This window comes from Protopterus annectens, chromosome 4.part0 (assembly GCF_019279795.1).
Source record: "Protopterus annectens isolate FY-2018-M chromosome 4.part0, PAN1.0, whole genome shotgun sequence".
Taxonomy (NCBI): Eukaryota; Metazoa; Chordata; order Ceratodontiformes; family Protopteridae; genus Protopterus; species Protopterus annectens.
The window spans coordinates 1,425,161,947-1,425,174,245 of NC_056733.1; the positions used below are offsets into that span (position 1 = coordinate 1,425,161,947).

The 12,299-nt window shown below is 41.1% G+C and overlaps 1 protein-coding gene across 2 annotated transcripts in view; it reads left to right on the forward strand.

Moving 5' to 3' along the window:
- Positions 1–2,140: 2,140 nt before the first annotated feature.
- The window catches only part of LOC122799889 (cytochrome b-c1 complex subunit 8), a 24,058-nt gene continuing 13,899 nt past the window's right edge, over positions 2,141–12,299 (forward strand). The window contains exon 1 of one of the 2 annotated variants that reach the window (XM_044069262.1): positions 2,141–2,280. The gene's annotated coding sequence lies outside the window, so the exon portion shown is untranslated. The remainder of the gene's footprint in view (positions 2,281–12,299) is intronic. The other variant, XM_044069261.1, reaches the window with a different exon arrangement.

Here is a 12,299-nt window from a genome sequence, read left to right on the forward strand (position 1 = left end):
CACATTCACCATTACTCTGAACTCTTGGTCTCAAGTACTTAAATTCATTCACCTTGGCTAACTCTACTCCCTGCATCTTCACCATTCCTCTAGTCTCCCTTTCATTCACACACACATATTCTGTCTTAGTCCTGCTGACTTTCATTCCTCTCCTCTCTAGAGCATATCTCCACCTCTCCAGGGTCTCCTCAACCTGCTCTCTACTCTCACTACAGATCACAATGTCATCGGCAAACATCATAGTCTATGGGGACTCTTGTCTGATCTCATCTGTCAACCTGTCCATCACCACTGCAAATAAGAAAGGACTCAGAGCTCATCCTTGATGTAATCCCACCTCCACCTTACATGCATCTGTCACTCCTACTCCAGACCTCACCACTGTCACACTACCTCATACATATCCTGTACCACTCTTACATACTTCTCTGCCACTCCCGACTTCCTCATACAATACCACAACTCCTCTCTAGGCACCATGTCATATGCTTTCTATAAGTCCACAAAGACACAATGCAACTCCTTCTGACCTTCTCTATACTTCTTTATCAACACCCCCAGAGCAAACATCACATCTTTAGTGCTCCTTCCTGGCATGAAACCATACTGCTTTTCACTAATCATCACCTCCCTTCTTAACCTAGCTTCCACTACTCTTTCCCATAACATCATGCTGTGACTGATGAATTTTATCCGTCTGTAGTTACTACAGCTCTGCACATCACCCTTATTCTTAAAAATCGGTACCAAAACACTTCTTCTCCACTACTCAGGCATCCTCCCACTTTCCAAGATTTCATTAAACAATCTGGTTAAAAACTCCACTGCCATCTCTCCTAAACACCCCCATGCTTCCACAGGTATTTCATCTGGACTAACAGCCTTTCCATACACATCACTGTAAACCACTACAGAACTAAAATGGCTTGAAATATCAAACCAACTAGCATATATCCAACTAACTACTATACATAACCTAATCTATAAACTCACTGTCTGTCCTGCTCTAGAAAAGCTTATCAAATACTACAAACCAAGCAGACCACTCAGATCAGAAAATAGAAACGTACATGAAACTTCCAAGTCCCTGCATACTCAGTTTCTAAATTATGGAACTCTCTCTCCCACCAAACACCAAATTAACGCCTAGCCTACCACTTTTTAAAAACAAGTCATGGCTATGCATATGATTAACCCCAGGTTAATTCCTTTCTAATTTTTCCTGTCCCGCCAACCCGCCTCTCTATCCTCCTCAGTCTTCGTTATCCCCCTGTATATCCTTTAAGCTTCAAATTCCCATCACACCTCTCCCCTTCTCAAGAGCTAAATTGTATATCCCAGTACAGAGAAATTCCCAACCTCACTATCAATGTTCTGGCAAAGTACACTAACCATTTCTGTACAAGCGATCTATTATTAACTCGTAGTAATGTTTTAGAAGTTTTAGCTAAAAACTAAGCTACTGTGGACCTTTGGAGCATTACAGGCAACCTGTATTTAGCAAGGTCTTAACAAACCTGTACTGTGCAAAAACTTAAACTCTTGTCAAAATGTGAAGAGGAGGAGCTTTATATATGGCAACACATATTAATGCCTTAGAAGTAAAGAACCATACTAATAACCATGCTTTTGATTGTCAAGCTTATCCTGACTACATATTTATGTAAAGTCCTAACAAATATTTTTATTGTAAAAAGTGTAATCGATCTGTGTATGTAAGGAAAGGTGTAAATGTGCACTTGTGTGTATATATATATATATGTGTGTGTATATATGTGTGTGTGTGTTTGACCAAATGTATAAATGTGGAGCTTTTCTCCCCGGGCCTCCGGTGAAAACGGGTTATGAGACCCAGTCGAACTACCCGATAAACAAACGTCAGTTAAATAAATATGAAACAGAGCAAACATAGGCAAAAATCTGTACATTCTGTGAAAATCTGGACAGCTAACATGTATGACGATTGCTTGTTTTGCGAGTATTTCACAGTCAACAGTCTTGATATGAGAACCAATTTCCTATTAATTATGTGGGAATACAGTCCACTTTTGTATTTAGATACCGAACTACACCCCCACCCAGTTTTAAAACAATTACGTTGCAGTCGCTTATTAATGACGCTTATGTTCACCTCTAGTAGACTTCTGTCAAAATTTTAGAATGTAGGCGCATCGAGAAGTATTTTGTATTGTACCGGATGCTGGTGTTTGAGAGGAAGTGACTTAAAGTTAGATGACCCTTACTATTTTCTAGAGAGTGAAGGATTTCTGAGTAGTCCAAGTAAGTGTATATGTTTGGATTATTGAGTAATACGTTTGTTTTAATGTTCAGTTTATCAGTTTTTGAGGCATAACATTTTTTGGGCCTCCTGCTGACTGGTAATTTTACTTGGTCTTGTGAGCTATAATATGTGGAAGATGACTTTGACATATGTAGGAATATTTTTGTAAATAAGGCAATTAACCATAAAGTTCAGTACCCCTTGGATGCCGGTAGGATTAGATTAGTGTTGTACGCACTTTTTTAAACTCTTATTATTCGTGGTTATAAAGTAGACCGTCCAAGATTAATAGCGTGACCTTGAGAAACCGCATAACTATCGTAGTTTTGTTCGCAGTTACGGGTGTTCTGATTTTTCTTTACAATTTAATAGTGGTTGTTACCGAAATATCTTAAACTGTAGTTATATCGGGTGAAATCTGCCTGTATAACTTATTATTGATGATTTACGATGTGACTGAGTTCCAAAAAGTAAGGTACTTTGGTAAATTCAGTTAGAGTAACACAATTTTCTCCTAATGTTGAGGGATTTTTTTCTTCTTTTTATAATAGCAACTCTTGCTATTTTTCAGTACCACTCACTCATTGGGTGGATTTATCCAATCGGTGCCTGCCGACAGGTTACTGATGGTAACCCTAGTATTGAATTGTAGAACTGGTAGCACCCTGTTCTTTTTGACTCCGGGCCGGAGTCTCCGGCTATAAACATCGGATGCGCAGAAGCCAATCCAGTGACGTTTAAATTTGGACTCTCCTGAGTATGCAGTAGCAAGCGACTCTCCAATGTGACGTTGGCCGACATTTTAATTTTGGTGTCATCCCTCTTATTTTTCAAGTAATGTGAAACAAGTCCTTTAGAGCTGATGCTAAAAAGACAGCTTAATTTTGTTGGGGGGCAGGCTTCCATACCCACACCGTTGGACCGCAGGGCAGGGGAGTAGCAGCTCCTTTGCCGAATGTGTATAGTCGATATTAACGGGCATTAAATCATTAATGCAGAACACTAAAGTAAAAACTATACATAAGAAGTTATAGTCTGCTTAAACATGGTTCGCAGAATACAACATTTAGACTAAATTAAAGTTCCAAACGCCACTCTGTCAACTGCACATTTTTGCAGAATGCCTTTTTGGTCTGTTTGGCAATGTTTTACAACAGTATTCCCAGTATCAAGGCCTTTCGTAATATTTTTATAATACAGGTTGTCTAGTAAATGTTTAGCAAATAATTGCGAACTGAAATCAGAAAATGACAATTTGAGTTTCAGACGTCATGCCATTCAGAAAATTCATGCCAATGTAAAACCTATTATTCTGATTGCTCCCATTTTTGGGCTAGTGTCCCTCTATTATACATGGCTTTGTCCAGATTTCTTGCTCTAAGGTTGAGAGGTATGAGCACAGTGAATTAACAGCTCAAATAGAATGTCATTCAAGTTTGTGCCACTTATACCTGCATGAACTAGGATGATGAGCCCCAAAGCAATGCCACAAATCCTTCCCTTGCACCACCCACCTTATACTTGCAAATGTTGAGTGATGGTAGTGCACATCCGTGAGTACCAGTAGTCTCTAACTCCAAAAAAAAAAAAAAAAGGGCAGTATTGGTGACTATTCTTGTCATAAGGCATGTTGACTGTTTTCAAGTCTTAAAAATTCTGTATTCTACCTTGTTCGGTATTGCTTAAAAACCAGCCGCATGTGGTTGTCATTGCTCTGTATGGAACTGACGAGAAATGTTTGTCTGTAGTGTGAAAGTACATTTGTGTAAAATCTTACCATAACAGTAGATGTCCTTTCCTTCACTGCTGAAGTATTCGGGTTCCCTGCTGTGAAGCATCGACTGGACAGTTTACTGAAGTCTACCGTTTAAGGTATGCTGAATGTCACCTACACACTCTTTGCGTGTGCAGGGTAGGACATAAAGGTGATGTTCAGGTGTACCATTCTCAGGACTGATTGCCCCAGTAGGAACAGCAGTCCAAGAAAACCCAAGGAGAACCTGCATGTCCAGGGAAGAAAAAAGGCCAGGGGGATGGAGGGAGTTAATGCTGCAGTGGTGAAGGCAAGGGCATCTACTGTCATGGTAAGATTTTACACAACTGTACTATGTCCTTACATTCACTGCTGCAGTATACCTTACAAATGGGAGAGTGCCAAAGCTCAAGAAGAAACTTGGGAGGAGGAAACGGCAGCAGAACCGTCTAAGAAGCCATGAAGAATGGCATTGGCAAAGCCAGCCCTAGTGCTGGAAGTATGACCAACTGGTAATGTTTGGTAAAGGTATGCACAGAAGCCCAGGTAGCAGCTTCAAGAATAGATTTAGCATCTAAGCCTGTGGAAAAGACACCAGAAGAAGCCACAGCTCTAGTAGAATGAGCCTTTATAGAAGGAGGAATGCTCTCACAATGAAAAGTGTAACACAAGGAAAAAGCTTTAGAAATCCAAGTGGAAATGGTTTCCTTGGAAACAGCCAAACCTAAAGACACAGGATGAAAGGAAACAAATAATTAGTCCAGATTTTCTGATGGCTTTAGTTTTATCCAAAAAAAATTGAGCTGTTTATGTACATCTAAGGTATGCAGCACCCTCTCACTGTCAGACTGTGGAGAGGGGTGGGGGACGATAATGAATGGACTTAAGTGGCAACTCAGTAACCACCTTGGACATGAAAGAAGGATTAGTACGCAAGGACACCCTGTCCTCATGAAAGATCAGAAAAGCTGGACAAGCCTTAAGTGCTTGCAACTCTGACACCCATCTGGCAAAGTAAGGGCTAACAAAAGAACAGTCTTCCAAGAACAATATTGCAAGGAAGCTGAAACAGCAGGCTCAAAAAGAGCTAGTCAATTTGTCCAAAACTTAAATTAAGATACCAGGGAGGAGGAACAGGCTTCCTGGGGTGTCAAATATCAAGGACACCTTTAAGAAATTGGCCTCCAATCTAGAAGATAATGGGGGAGTCAAAGGCAGACAAGCAGAGCTGATAAGTGGGCCTCAATAGAAGAATAGGCCAACCAGCACTGAGCAGCTCGCACAAATGAGGTTTCCTTGGCTCTGTCTTAAAGTGGGTCCAGGTCATGAGAAAGACCAAATAGAAAACCTCTTCCACTTAAACGAGTAGGATTTCCTAATAGTAGATTTCCTGGCCTCCTGCAGCACGTCCTCAGAAAAACGGTGTTTATAAACAGATCAAACCCTATCACCCAGTGTCAGTTGAAGCATGAACAGGTGGGGGTGGATGAGAGACCCTTGTCTTGTGTGAGGAGATCACCCTGTGAGGTAATGTGGTGATTGCCCTTGGTGTGATGCAGGAGTATAGAGAACCAGTGCTGTCATGACCAAAACGGGGTCACCAACATGGTTTTAAGAGCATCCTGTTGAGTCTTGAACAGGACTCTCAGAATTAGAGGGGGGTACATAAACATCCCTTTCCAAAAAAATTAGGTGTCCACCTCCCATACCAGAGGACCTGGGACCCTGGCACAAAACAGAGGAAGTTGACTGAGGGGAAGCAGAGATCCACTTGGAGTACCCCTCTGGTGAACAGTTTCCAGAAATGCATCCCCATGAAGCATCCATTCGTGGGGTTGAGTGAAGGACCTGCTCAGATTGTCTGCCACAACACTTTGATCAGAAGGAATATAAACTGCCTGAAGAGCCACTTGATATGGGATAGCCAGAAATGCCAGCCTCCACCACAAGTTCTTGAGACACGGGAGAACAGGAAAGTTTACAGGATGTGCATGCTGAAGCCACACAGACTTCAGAAATCACTGGAACTTCTTATGTGGAGTTTGGCCAGAGTGAGCATTGGAATGGTGGAAGCCTTGAACTCCTGGCTGAAACAGAGTTTGAAAGAAAGAAATTAGTTAATGCCTTTGGAGGAGGCAGGGATGCCAGCATTGACACCGTTTGAATCCTGCAGCCCAAAAATACATGATCCTGAGAAGGAGTCAGGGAAGGTTTATTGTGAACCCCGGGTTAAGAAGAAGAGAAATGGTAAAATGATTTTGCAAAAGGACCTCTGGAGGAGATGCCTGAGTCGGCAGGTCATCCAAATAAGGAATTATTTGGATCCCTTGGAAGCAAAGGCAATCACAGGAGCTAGGCATTTGGTGAATACCCATGGGGCAGTAGAAAGGCCAAAGCATAGAACTGAAAATGCCAGGAAGCAACAGAGAAACGCAAAAATCTCCTGAAAAAGTGGATGGATCAGAATATGAAGATGGAGCATCCTTAAGGTCCAGAGACACCAGAAAGGCCTGAGGCAGCAAGAGAAGAGAAAGGGACTGGAGACATCCGAAAGGAGGGCACATTCAGAAAAGAGTTCAGATGAGAGGTCTAGAATAGGTCACCAACTGCCTTTTCTAGGCACTAGAAACATTCTTGAATAAAACCCTTTAACCCCTTTGGGACACGGGCACCTCCTTGAATAGTATCCTGAGACAGGTTTCGAAGAACCTCTGGGGGGGGGGGGATTCTTGAGGAGGCTGTGAAATGTGGAAAGTCCAGACTATGAAGTCCTTTGCTGAATGACAGAACCCAAGAATCATGGGTGATTCGGAGCCAAACGGGTAGAGAAAGAGAAGGGCAAAAGAGAGGAATGTGGCTGGGAACAGGTGGATAGTCGGACAGCACCTGGTTTGTCAGGAAAGGAGGGCTTAAGAATCCATGCAGTCAGAATAGCCTTAGCCGGAGGAATCTGTTTACCACCCTTTTTGCCTTTTAGAAGGAGGGTGAGACTGCAGACTAACAAAGGCTGGCTTAGAAGGGTAGTTTTGCTGAAATTTAGGCACAGGAGAAATAATGACCTACCTAAGCTCCTGTAAAGCCTTCCCCTTGTCCTGTAGAGACTTAAACCAGCAGCAGCCTCACCAAACAAAAGATTATCCAGAGGAGCATCCATCAACTTAGCCTGAATGTCATCGGGCAGAGGTTTAAGCCTAAGCCAAGAATATCTTCTCAGAACTGAACTAAAACAGCAGCCCTAGAAGAAGCATCAGCTGCATCATAACTACATTTGATAGAATGACTATCTGAAAGGAAGACCCAAGCAAGGAAAGAGCAAAATATTTTTGAGTCTGGAAGATCAGAAAGAAGCTGACAAGCCTGAGAGCCGATATGGGTCTGATAATTAATATCCCAAAAAGTCAGGGTAGCGGAATTATAAACCTTCTTACCCAGCCTATCCATGGTTCTGTTGTCCTTGTCAGAAGGCAGCAACTTGGACGAATGAAGCAAGTGAGACTGCTTATCAGATGCTATAGACACCACAGATGAATCACCAGCGGGACATTAAACAAAAAGGAACAATCCTCGGGCATCCTATAAAACCCATCAGACTTCTTGGGAGCCAGATGGCAGAGAATCTGGTGCTTTAGAGGCATTGGAAAAAACATCCAATAAAGCAGACAGACAGGAGGAATGGCTGCAGGCTTAGATTCCATTTGTAGCAACTCATAGCACCTGTTATGGATATGTGAAACCTGGGCACAATCCCACTTAAAAAAAATTCGATCATCCTAGAGATGGTGTCCCCCAAAAGAAATTTCCTCTGAAGGATTATCAGGAGTATGAGAATCCTCCTCCTCAGACTCTTAGTCCTAAAGGAGAAGGAATCTGGGTAGAATAAGTAAGGGAGTAGTAATCAGAATCCACCTCAGAAGAATTGGTCTCTGGGCTTTTTTGGGGAAGAAGAGGATCAATGAGCAGGAACTGAAAACCCCCTTGTGGGAGGCCTCCATGACAGTAAAGCATTTAAATAACCACTGAGTAAAGGCCTGCCACTCACTGTGTGGATCCCTAGGAATAGAAGAAACATGATTGTGTTCAATTTCTTTTTTAAGGAGAAAGTCCTGGCAGAGGCTGAAGAGCAGAAGATTCCGGTTTTGCCTTGTGTGCCACTTTCTTTGCTGACTGCTGACCCTCGGGGCAAGAAATTCCATCCATAGTATCTGCAGCAAGAAACTTAAGACACTCAATATGCAATGAAAGGTAAAGTCTACTGTGAAAGAGTTTTGGGAACAAATGCCTGACAAATGGAACAGGGCATATGGTCATGAGCAGCACCTAAACAAAACACTTAATGTGGCGGTCTTTATGGAGAATGAGTCTTCTATGCTGGCATTTACTCTTCCTGGAGAACATGAACCCCAACAGCAGAAAACGCAGAAAAAGTAACCAAAAACCCAATTGGGTACTTAGTCTGCAACTGTGAGGACATTTGTAATGAATACTGCAGTGGTGAATGTGAGGACATTTGAGTTTTATCATACTTGATTTAGTTCTATAATTTCTTCTGCTGTTTTAGGTAATGTTATGTATCTTTAATTTGTAATGGTTTCATTTTGTTTTATTTACTTTTGTCAACTGTGGGGTAGATGAATGGCTCCGTGATGGCATCTTGTTTATTATCAAACTTGCTCTGTGCTATCAAACTTGCTCTGTGCACAGTTAGTGAAAGGGGTGGGATAAAGTTGCAGTTTCCCTTGTTCTTGGAAGGAGGGTTGGGCTTGTAGCCAAGGACTAGCCGGCTTTGGTGGAGACTAATGTCAGTTGCCTGTAGGTGTGTACATACAGGATAATAGATGTTAAGGGCAACTGAGCCAAAGGGCCATTTATGCCTTGCCAATATCCTTCCTTAGCGCACCCCCCCCCCCCCATACACGCAGTTTTTCAAGGAAGGGACATGCCAGTCTTACCTGTGTCAAATTTATGAATGCCCATCCAGTTGTCTCTCTACTTTATAAAAGCAGACGGAGTTACACTGCTCAATTTGGATAGGAAGTAAAGGGTAAAATCTATTCCTCCATCTTGTCCCATTTATTTGATGGAGTAGGACAGTGTGACTTTTGAAGGTACAGGCATTCTTTGACCACTACATCTAAGCATGGCACATATCACCCCTAAGGAATCTATACAATACTGAATATAGAGCGAGCCTCTAGTCTGTCTTGCCCGTGTCTTTTAAGCCCTTGAGCACCTTTGGGGTCCTTCCAGTTGCTTAATTTGCTTTCTAAGATGCATTCCATTGTGGGCATTGTACTTTATTATGGTCTGAATTTAGAGCAGAATACAAGGAAGAAAAAAACCTGAAGGGGTGGAAAGGCAAGGTTACAGTAATATAGAGGTGCACCCCATCAAAAGTGTACGAGTTAGGGGCTCAATTGAGTATAAATGACAAATGGGAAGTGCTTTATGGATGAAAGTTTAGTGAGTATAAGGGGTTTGTAGATACAAGGCAGAAGGAATGTAAACATTGTTATGGTGCAAGATAATGTCAGATGAGGTACATACAGAGTTAAGGATTTTGAAAATGTTAGATGGCCTTGGGAAGGGGAAATGACCCCCATTTGGGGGGATTAAGAAATTAGTAGGTAGAATTGTAATAAGGGTGAGAGAATGGTATGCAGTAGCAAGGAATACTTCATAGGATGGATGAATGAAGAGAGAATTGTAAATTAGGCAGGATTCATGGAAGTCTGGGGATGAGATTTGGGTGAATTGGTGTTTTTGGAGCCTGTACGTTCCAGTTTGATCCTGCTCGTTTTGCTTGCTCTGCAGATTATGGATTGTATTAAATACTTTGAAGCATTAAATGTCTGGCGATATTCCAACATTTATCAAAAGGCAATAAGCAAAAGTATTTACTGTTCCTATGCCATCTATTTACCCTATATTTCTCCTCTGTTCTTTTCAGTTGCGCAATTGTTTACTCTGATTACATTTACAGACCTAATCTGATAACTCTGACACAAACAGAAAATTCTCATTATTGGGACTATTACACCCCTGATTAATATCTGCAACTCATTTAAGTCCTGGTATTATAACGTGTCCTAGACAGTGATATCATCCCACTAATGTTTTACTGTTAATAACAAATTTGACTTGGCCTATCATTTTATTTTTAATCCATCATATTAAAATAGTAGCAGAAACAGTGCTAGTTCATACTTGGGGACATTAGTGTTTTACTGTTAATGAAAAAGTGCTTCTTACCCAGTCTCTTATTTTAATCAGTCAAAATGAAATGGCAAGGGCAGACTACAGTATACTACTACAGTTATAGAAGATGCATCCTTTGTCCACATCTGCTCACCCTTGTTTAACTCTTAATCAGCATGAGGTTCCCAATGAGCACATTTGGTATGCTGTCTGTCATGGGCTAGTCTTTTCATTCAGATTAGTCACATAGTCTGAGAGCCAACAGTAATGTACTAGCGCAAATAAGTGAACAATAACAAGCAACAGCATCTTTGAAATAACAGAAGTTGCACTGCACCAAGTTTTATTATATGGAACTGAGGCACATGTATATGGAATCAGTAAAATGGTTTAAGTGAGGAGGCTACTGAACTGCTGTTAGCAGTTTGGTAGTTCATGCTGTGTTGTAGCCTAATGTAACATCATCTGGAACAAAAACTATTTTTAAAAGTAATGTATTCCTTTAACACGTCTAACCCCCAAGTTGGTTGCTACTTTGACATTGGTCAATCCTCAGTGATTTATTAATCTTCAGTGTTGTCAGACGTTGGGTGTGTTGTAGATGAGCCTGGGGAGAAAATGAACAGTACACAATAAAAGCATAACACAGTACATGGTGATCACACTACATAATGTGTAGTATAGTACAGTAAAGATTAATATGAAAGTCCCATACAATGAGGGGTGCAGTTAACAATTGGGTACAATATTAAGGATCTAGTATTTACAGTTAGAATGTGTCATAATTATTGGTGAGTGACTTTTTTTTTTTTGCTGTTTTGGCACATGTGGACTGACCAAAAGGAAAGGTATTGTCTCTGGGATTTTTAAAGAGAACTGGATTGCTGTTAGTTCTAATTGATAGAAGGATGGAATTCCATAGTTTAGAAATAGTAAGAGTAAAGTAGTTGACCAGCTGAAAGGTTTGAGTAGCTGGATTTCGGATCAGAGAGGTCTTTTTGGATGGTATAAAGTAAGTAGAAAAGAAAGGGCAGGGAAATTTGATTGTGTGAAGTGGTTTGTTATAAATTAAGATATGGAAGTTCTAGCCAAAAATAGTTGGCATAATGTGGAATGACTTGTGTGATGAAAATTTTATATTGGCTACAAATTTAGTAGCATGTGTCTAGTTTGGATTTCAGAGAGGACTGGGTGTTGGTAAAGAGAGGGGTGCCATATAGTAGATGGTAACTGAAAGGAAGACCCTAGGGACAGTTTTGCCGAGTGAGGAAGTAGTTGTCTATAGAGGATGCCCAATTTGTGTTATTGCTGTGAATATGCAGGTCAAAAGTAGGGTTTTCATCTATGATCGCATCTAGTTTTGTATTTGGAACAACTTCAGGGGTAGTGAGAGTGAATAATGAATTTTAGTGTGGTTTCATTTTTTATGGATGAATAGCAGGAGTTTGGTTTTGTTGGGGTTTAGGGTGAGATTGTTGGTCATCCAAGTTTCTGTAGAAGTGGAGGCATTTTGGGTGAGCTGTTAAAGATCCGATCTGGATTGCAGTGCAGATGATTGAGTCAACTGTCTTTGGATGACTATCTTTTAGTAAGAGTGATGTGAAAGTTATTTATGAAAATGCTTAACTTGGTGATCCTTGGGGAACACCTGTGGTCATGTTAAGAAATGGTGTCTGTTGCTACTTGGTGGATTATTGCCTGTTTGTGAGGTAGTTTGAGAACCAGTTTAGATTCAGGGGTGAGATGCCCAACTTAGAGTTTAATGAGAAGGGGGAGACTCTATCAAAGGTCAAGAAAGAGAGAAGAAACAATTTTACCAGTGTGTCTGGCTTGGTTAACAGTATCCATGAAGGATACAAGAGCTGAACTAGTGCCAGACCTAAAACCAAGTTGAGTACGAGAGTGGATTTGGTTATGGCGCAGGTAATTAAGCTGAGCGAGTGCATTTTTCTAATATTTTTGGGGATGGGTGAAAGGAGAGCAATAGGTCAGAAGTTGGAAATGTCCGAATTGTTACTGCCTTCATAGAGAGGAAGAATGCTGGATATTTTGGAACTCTGCAGTAAGGGT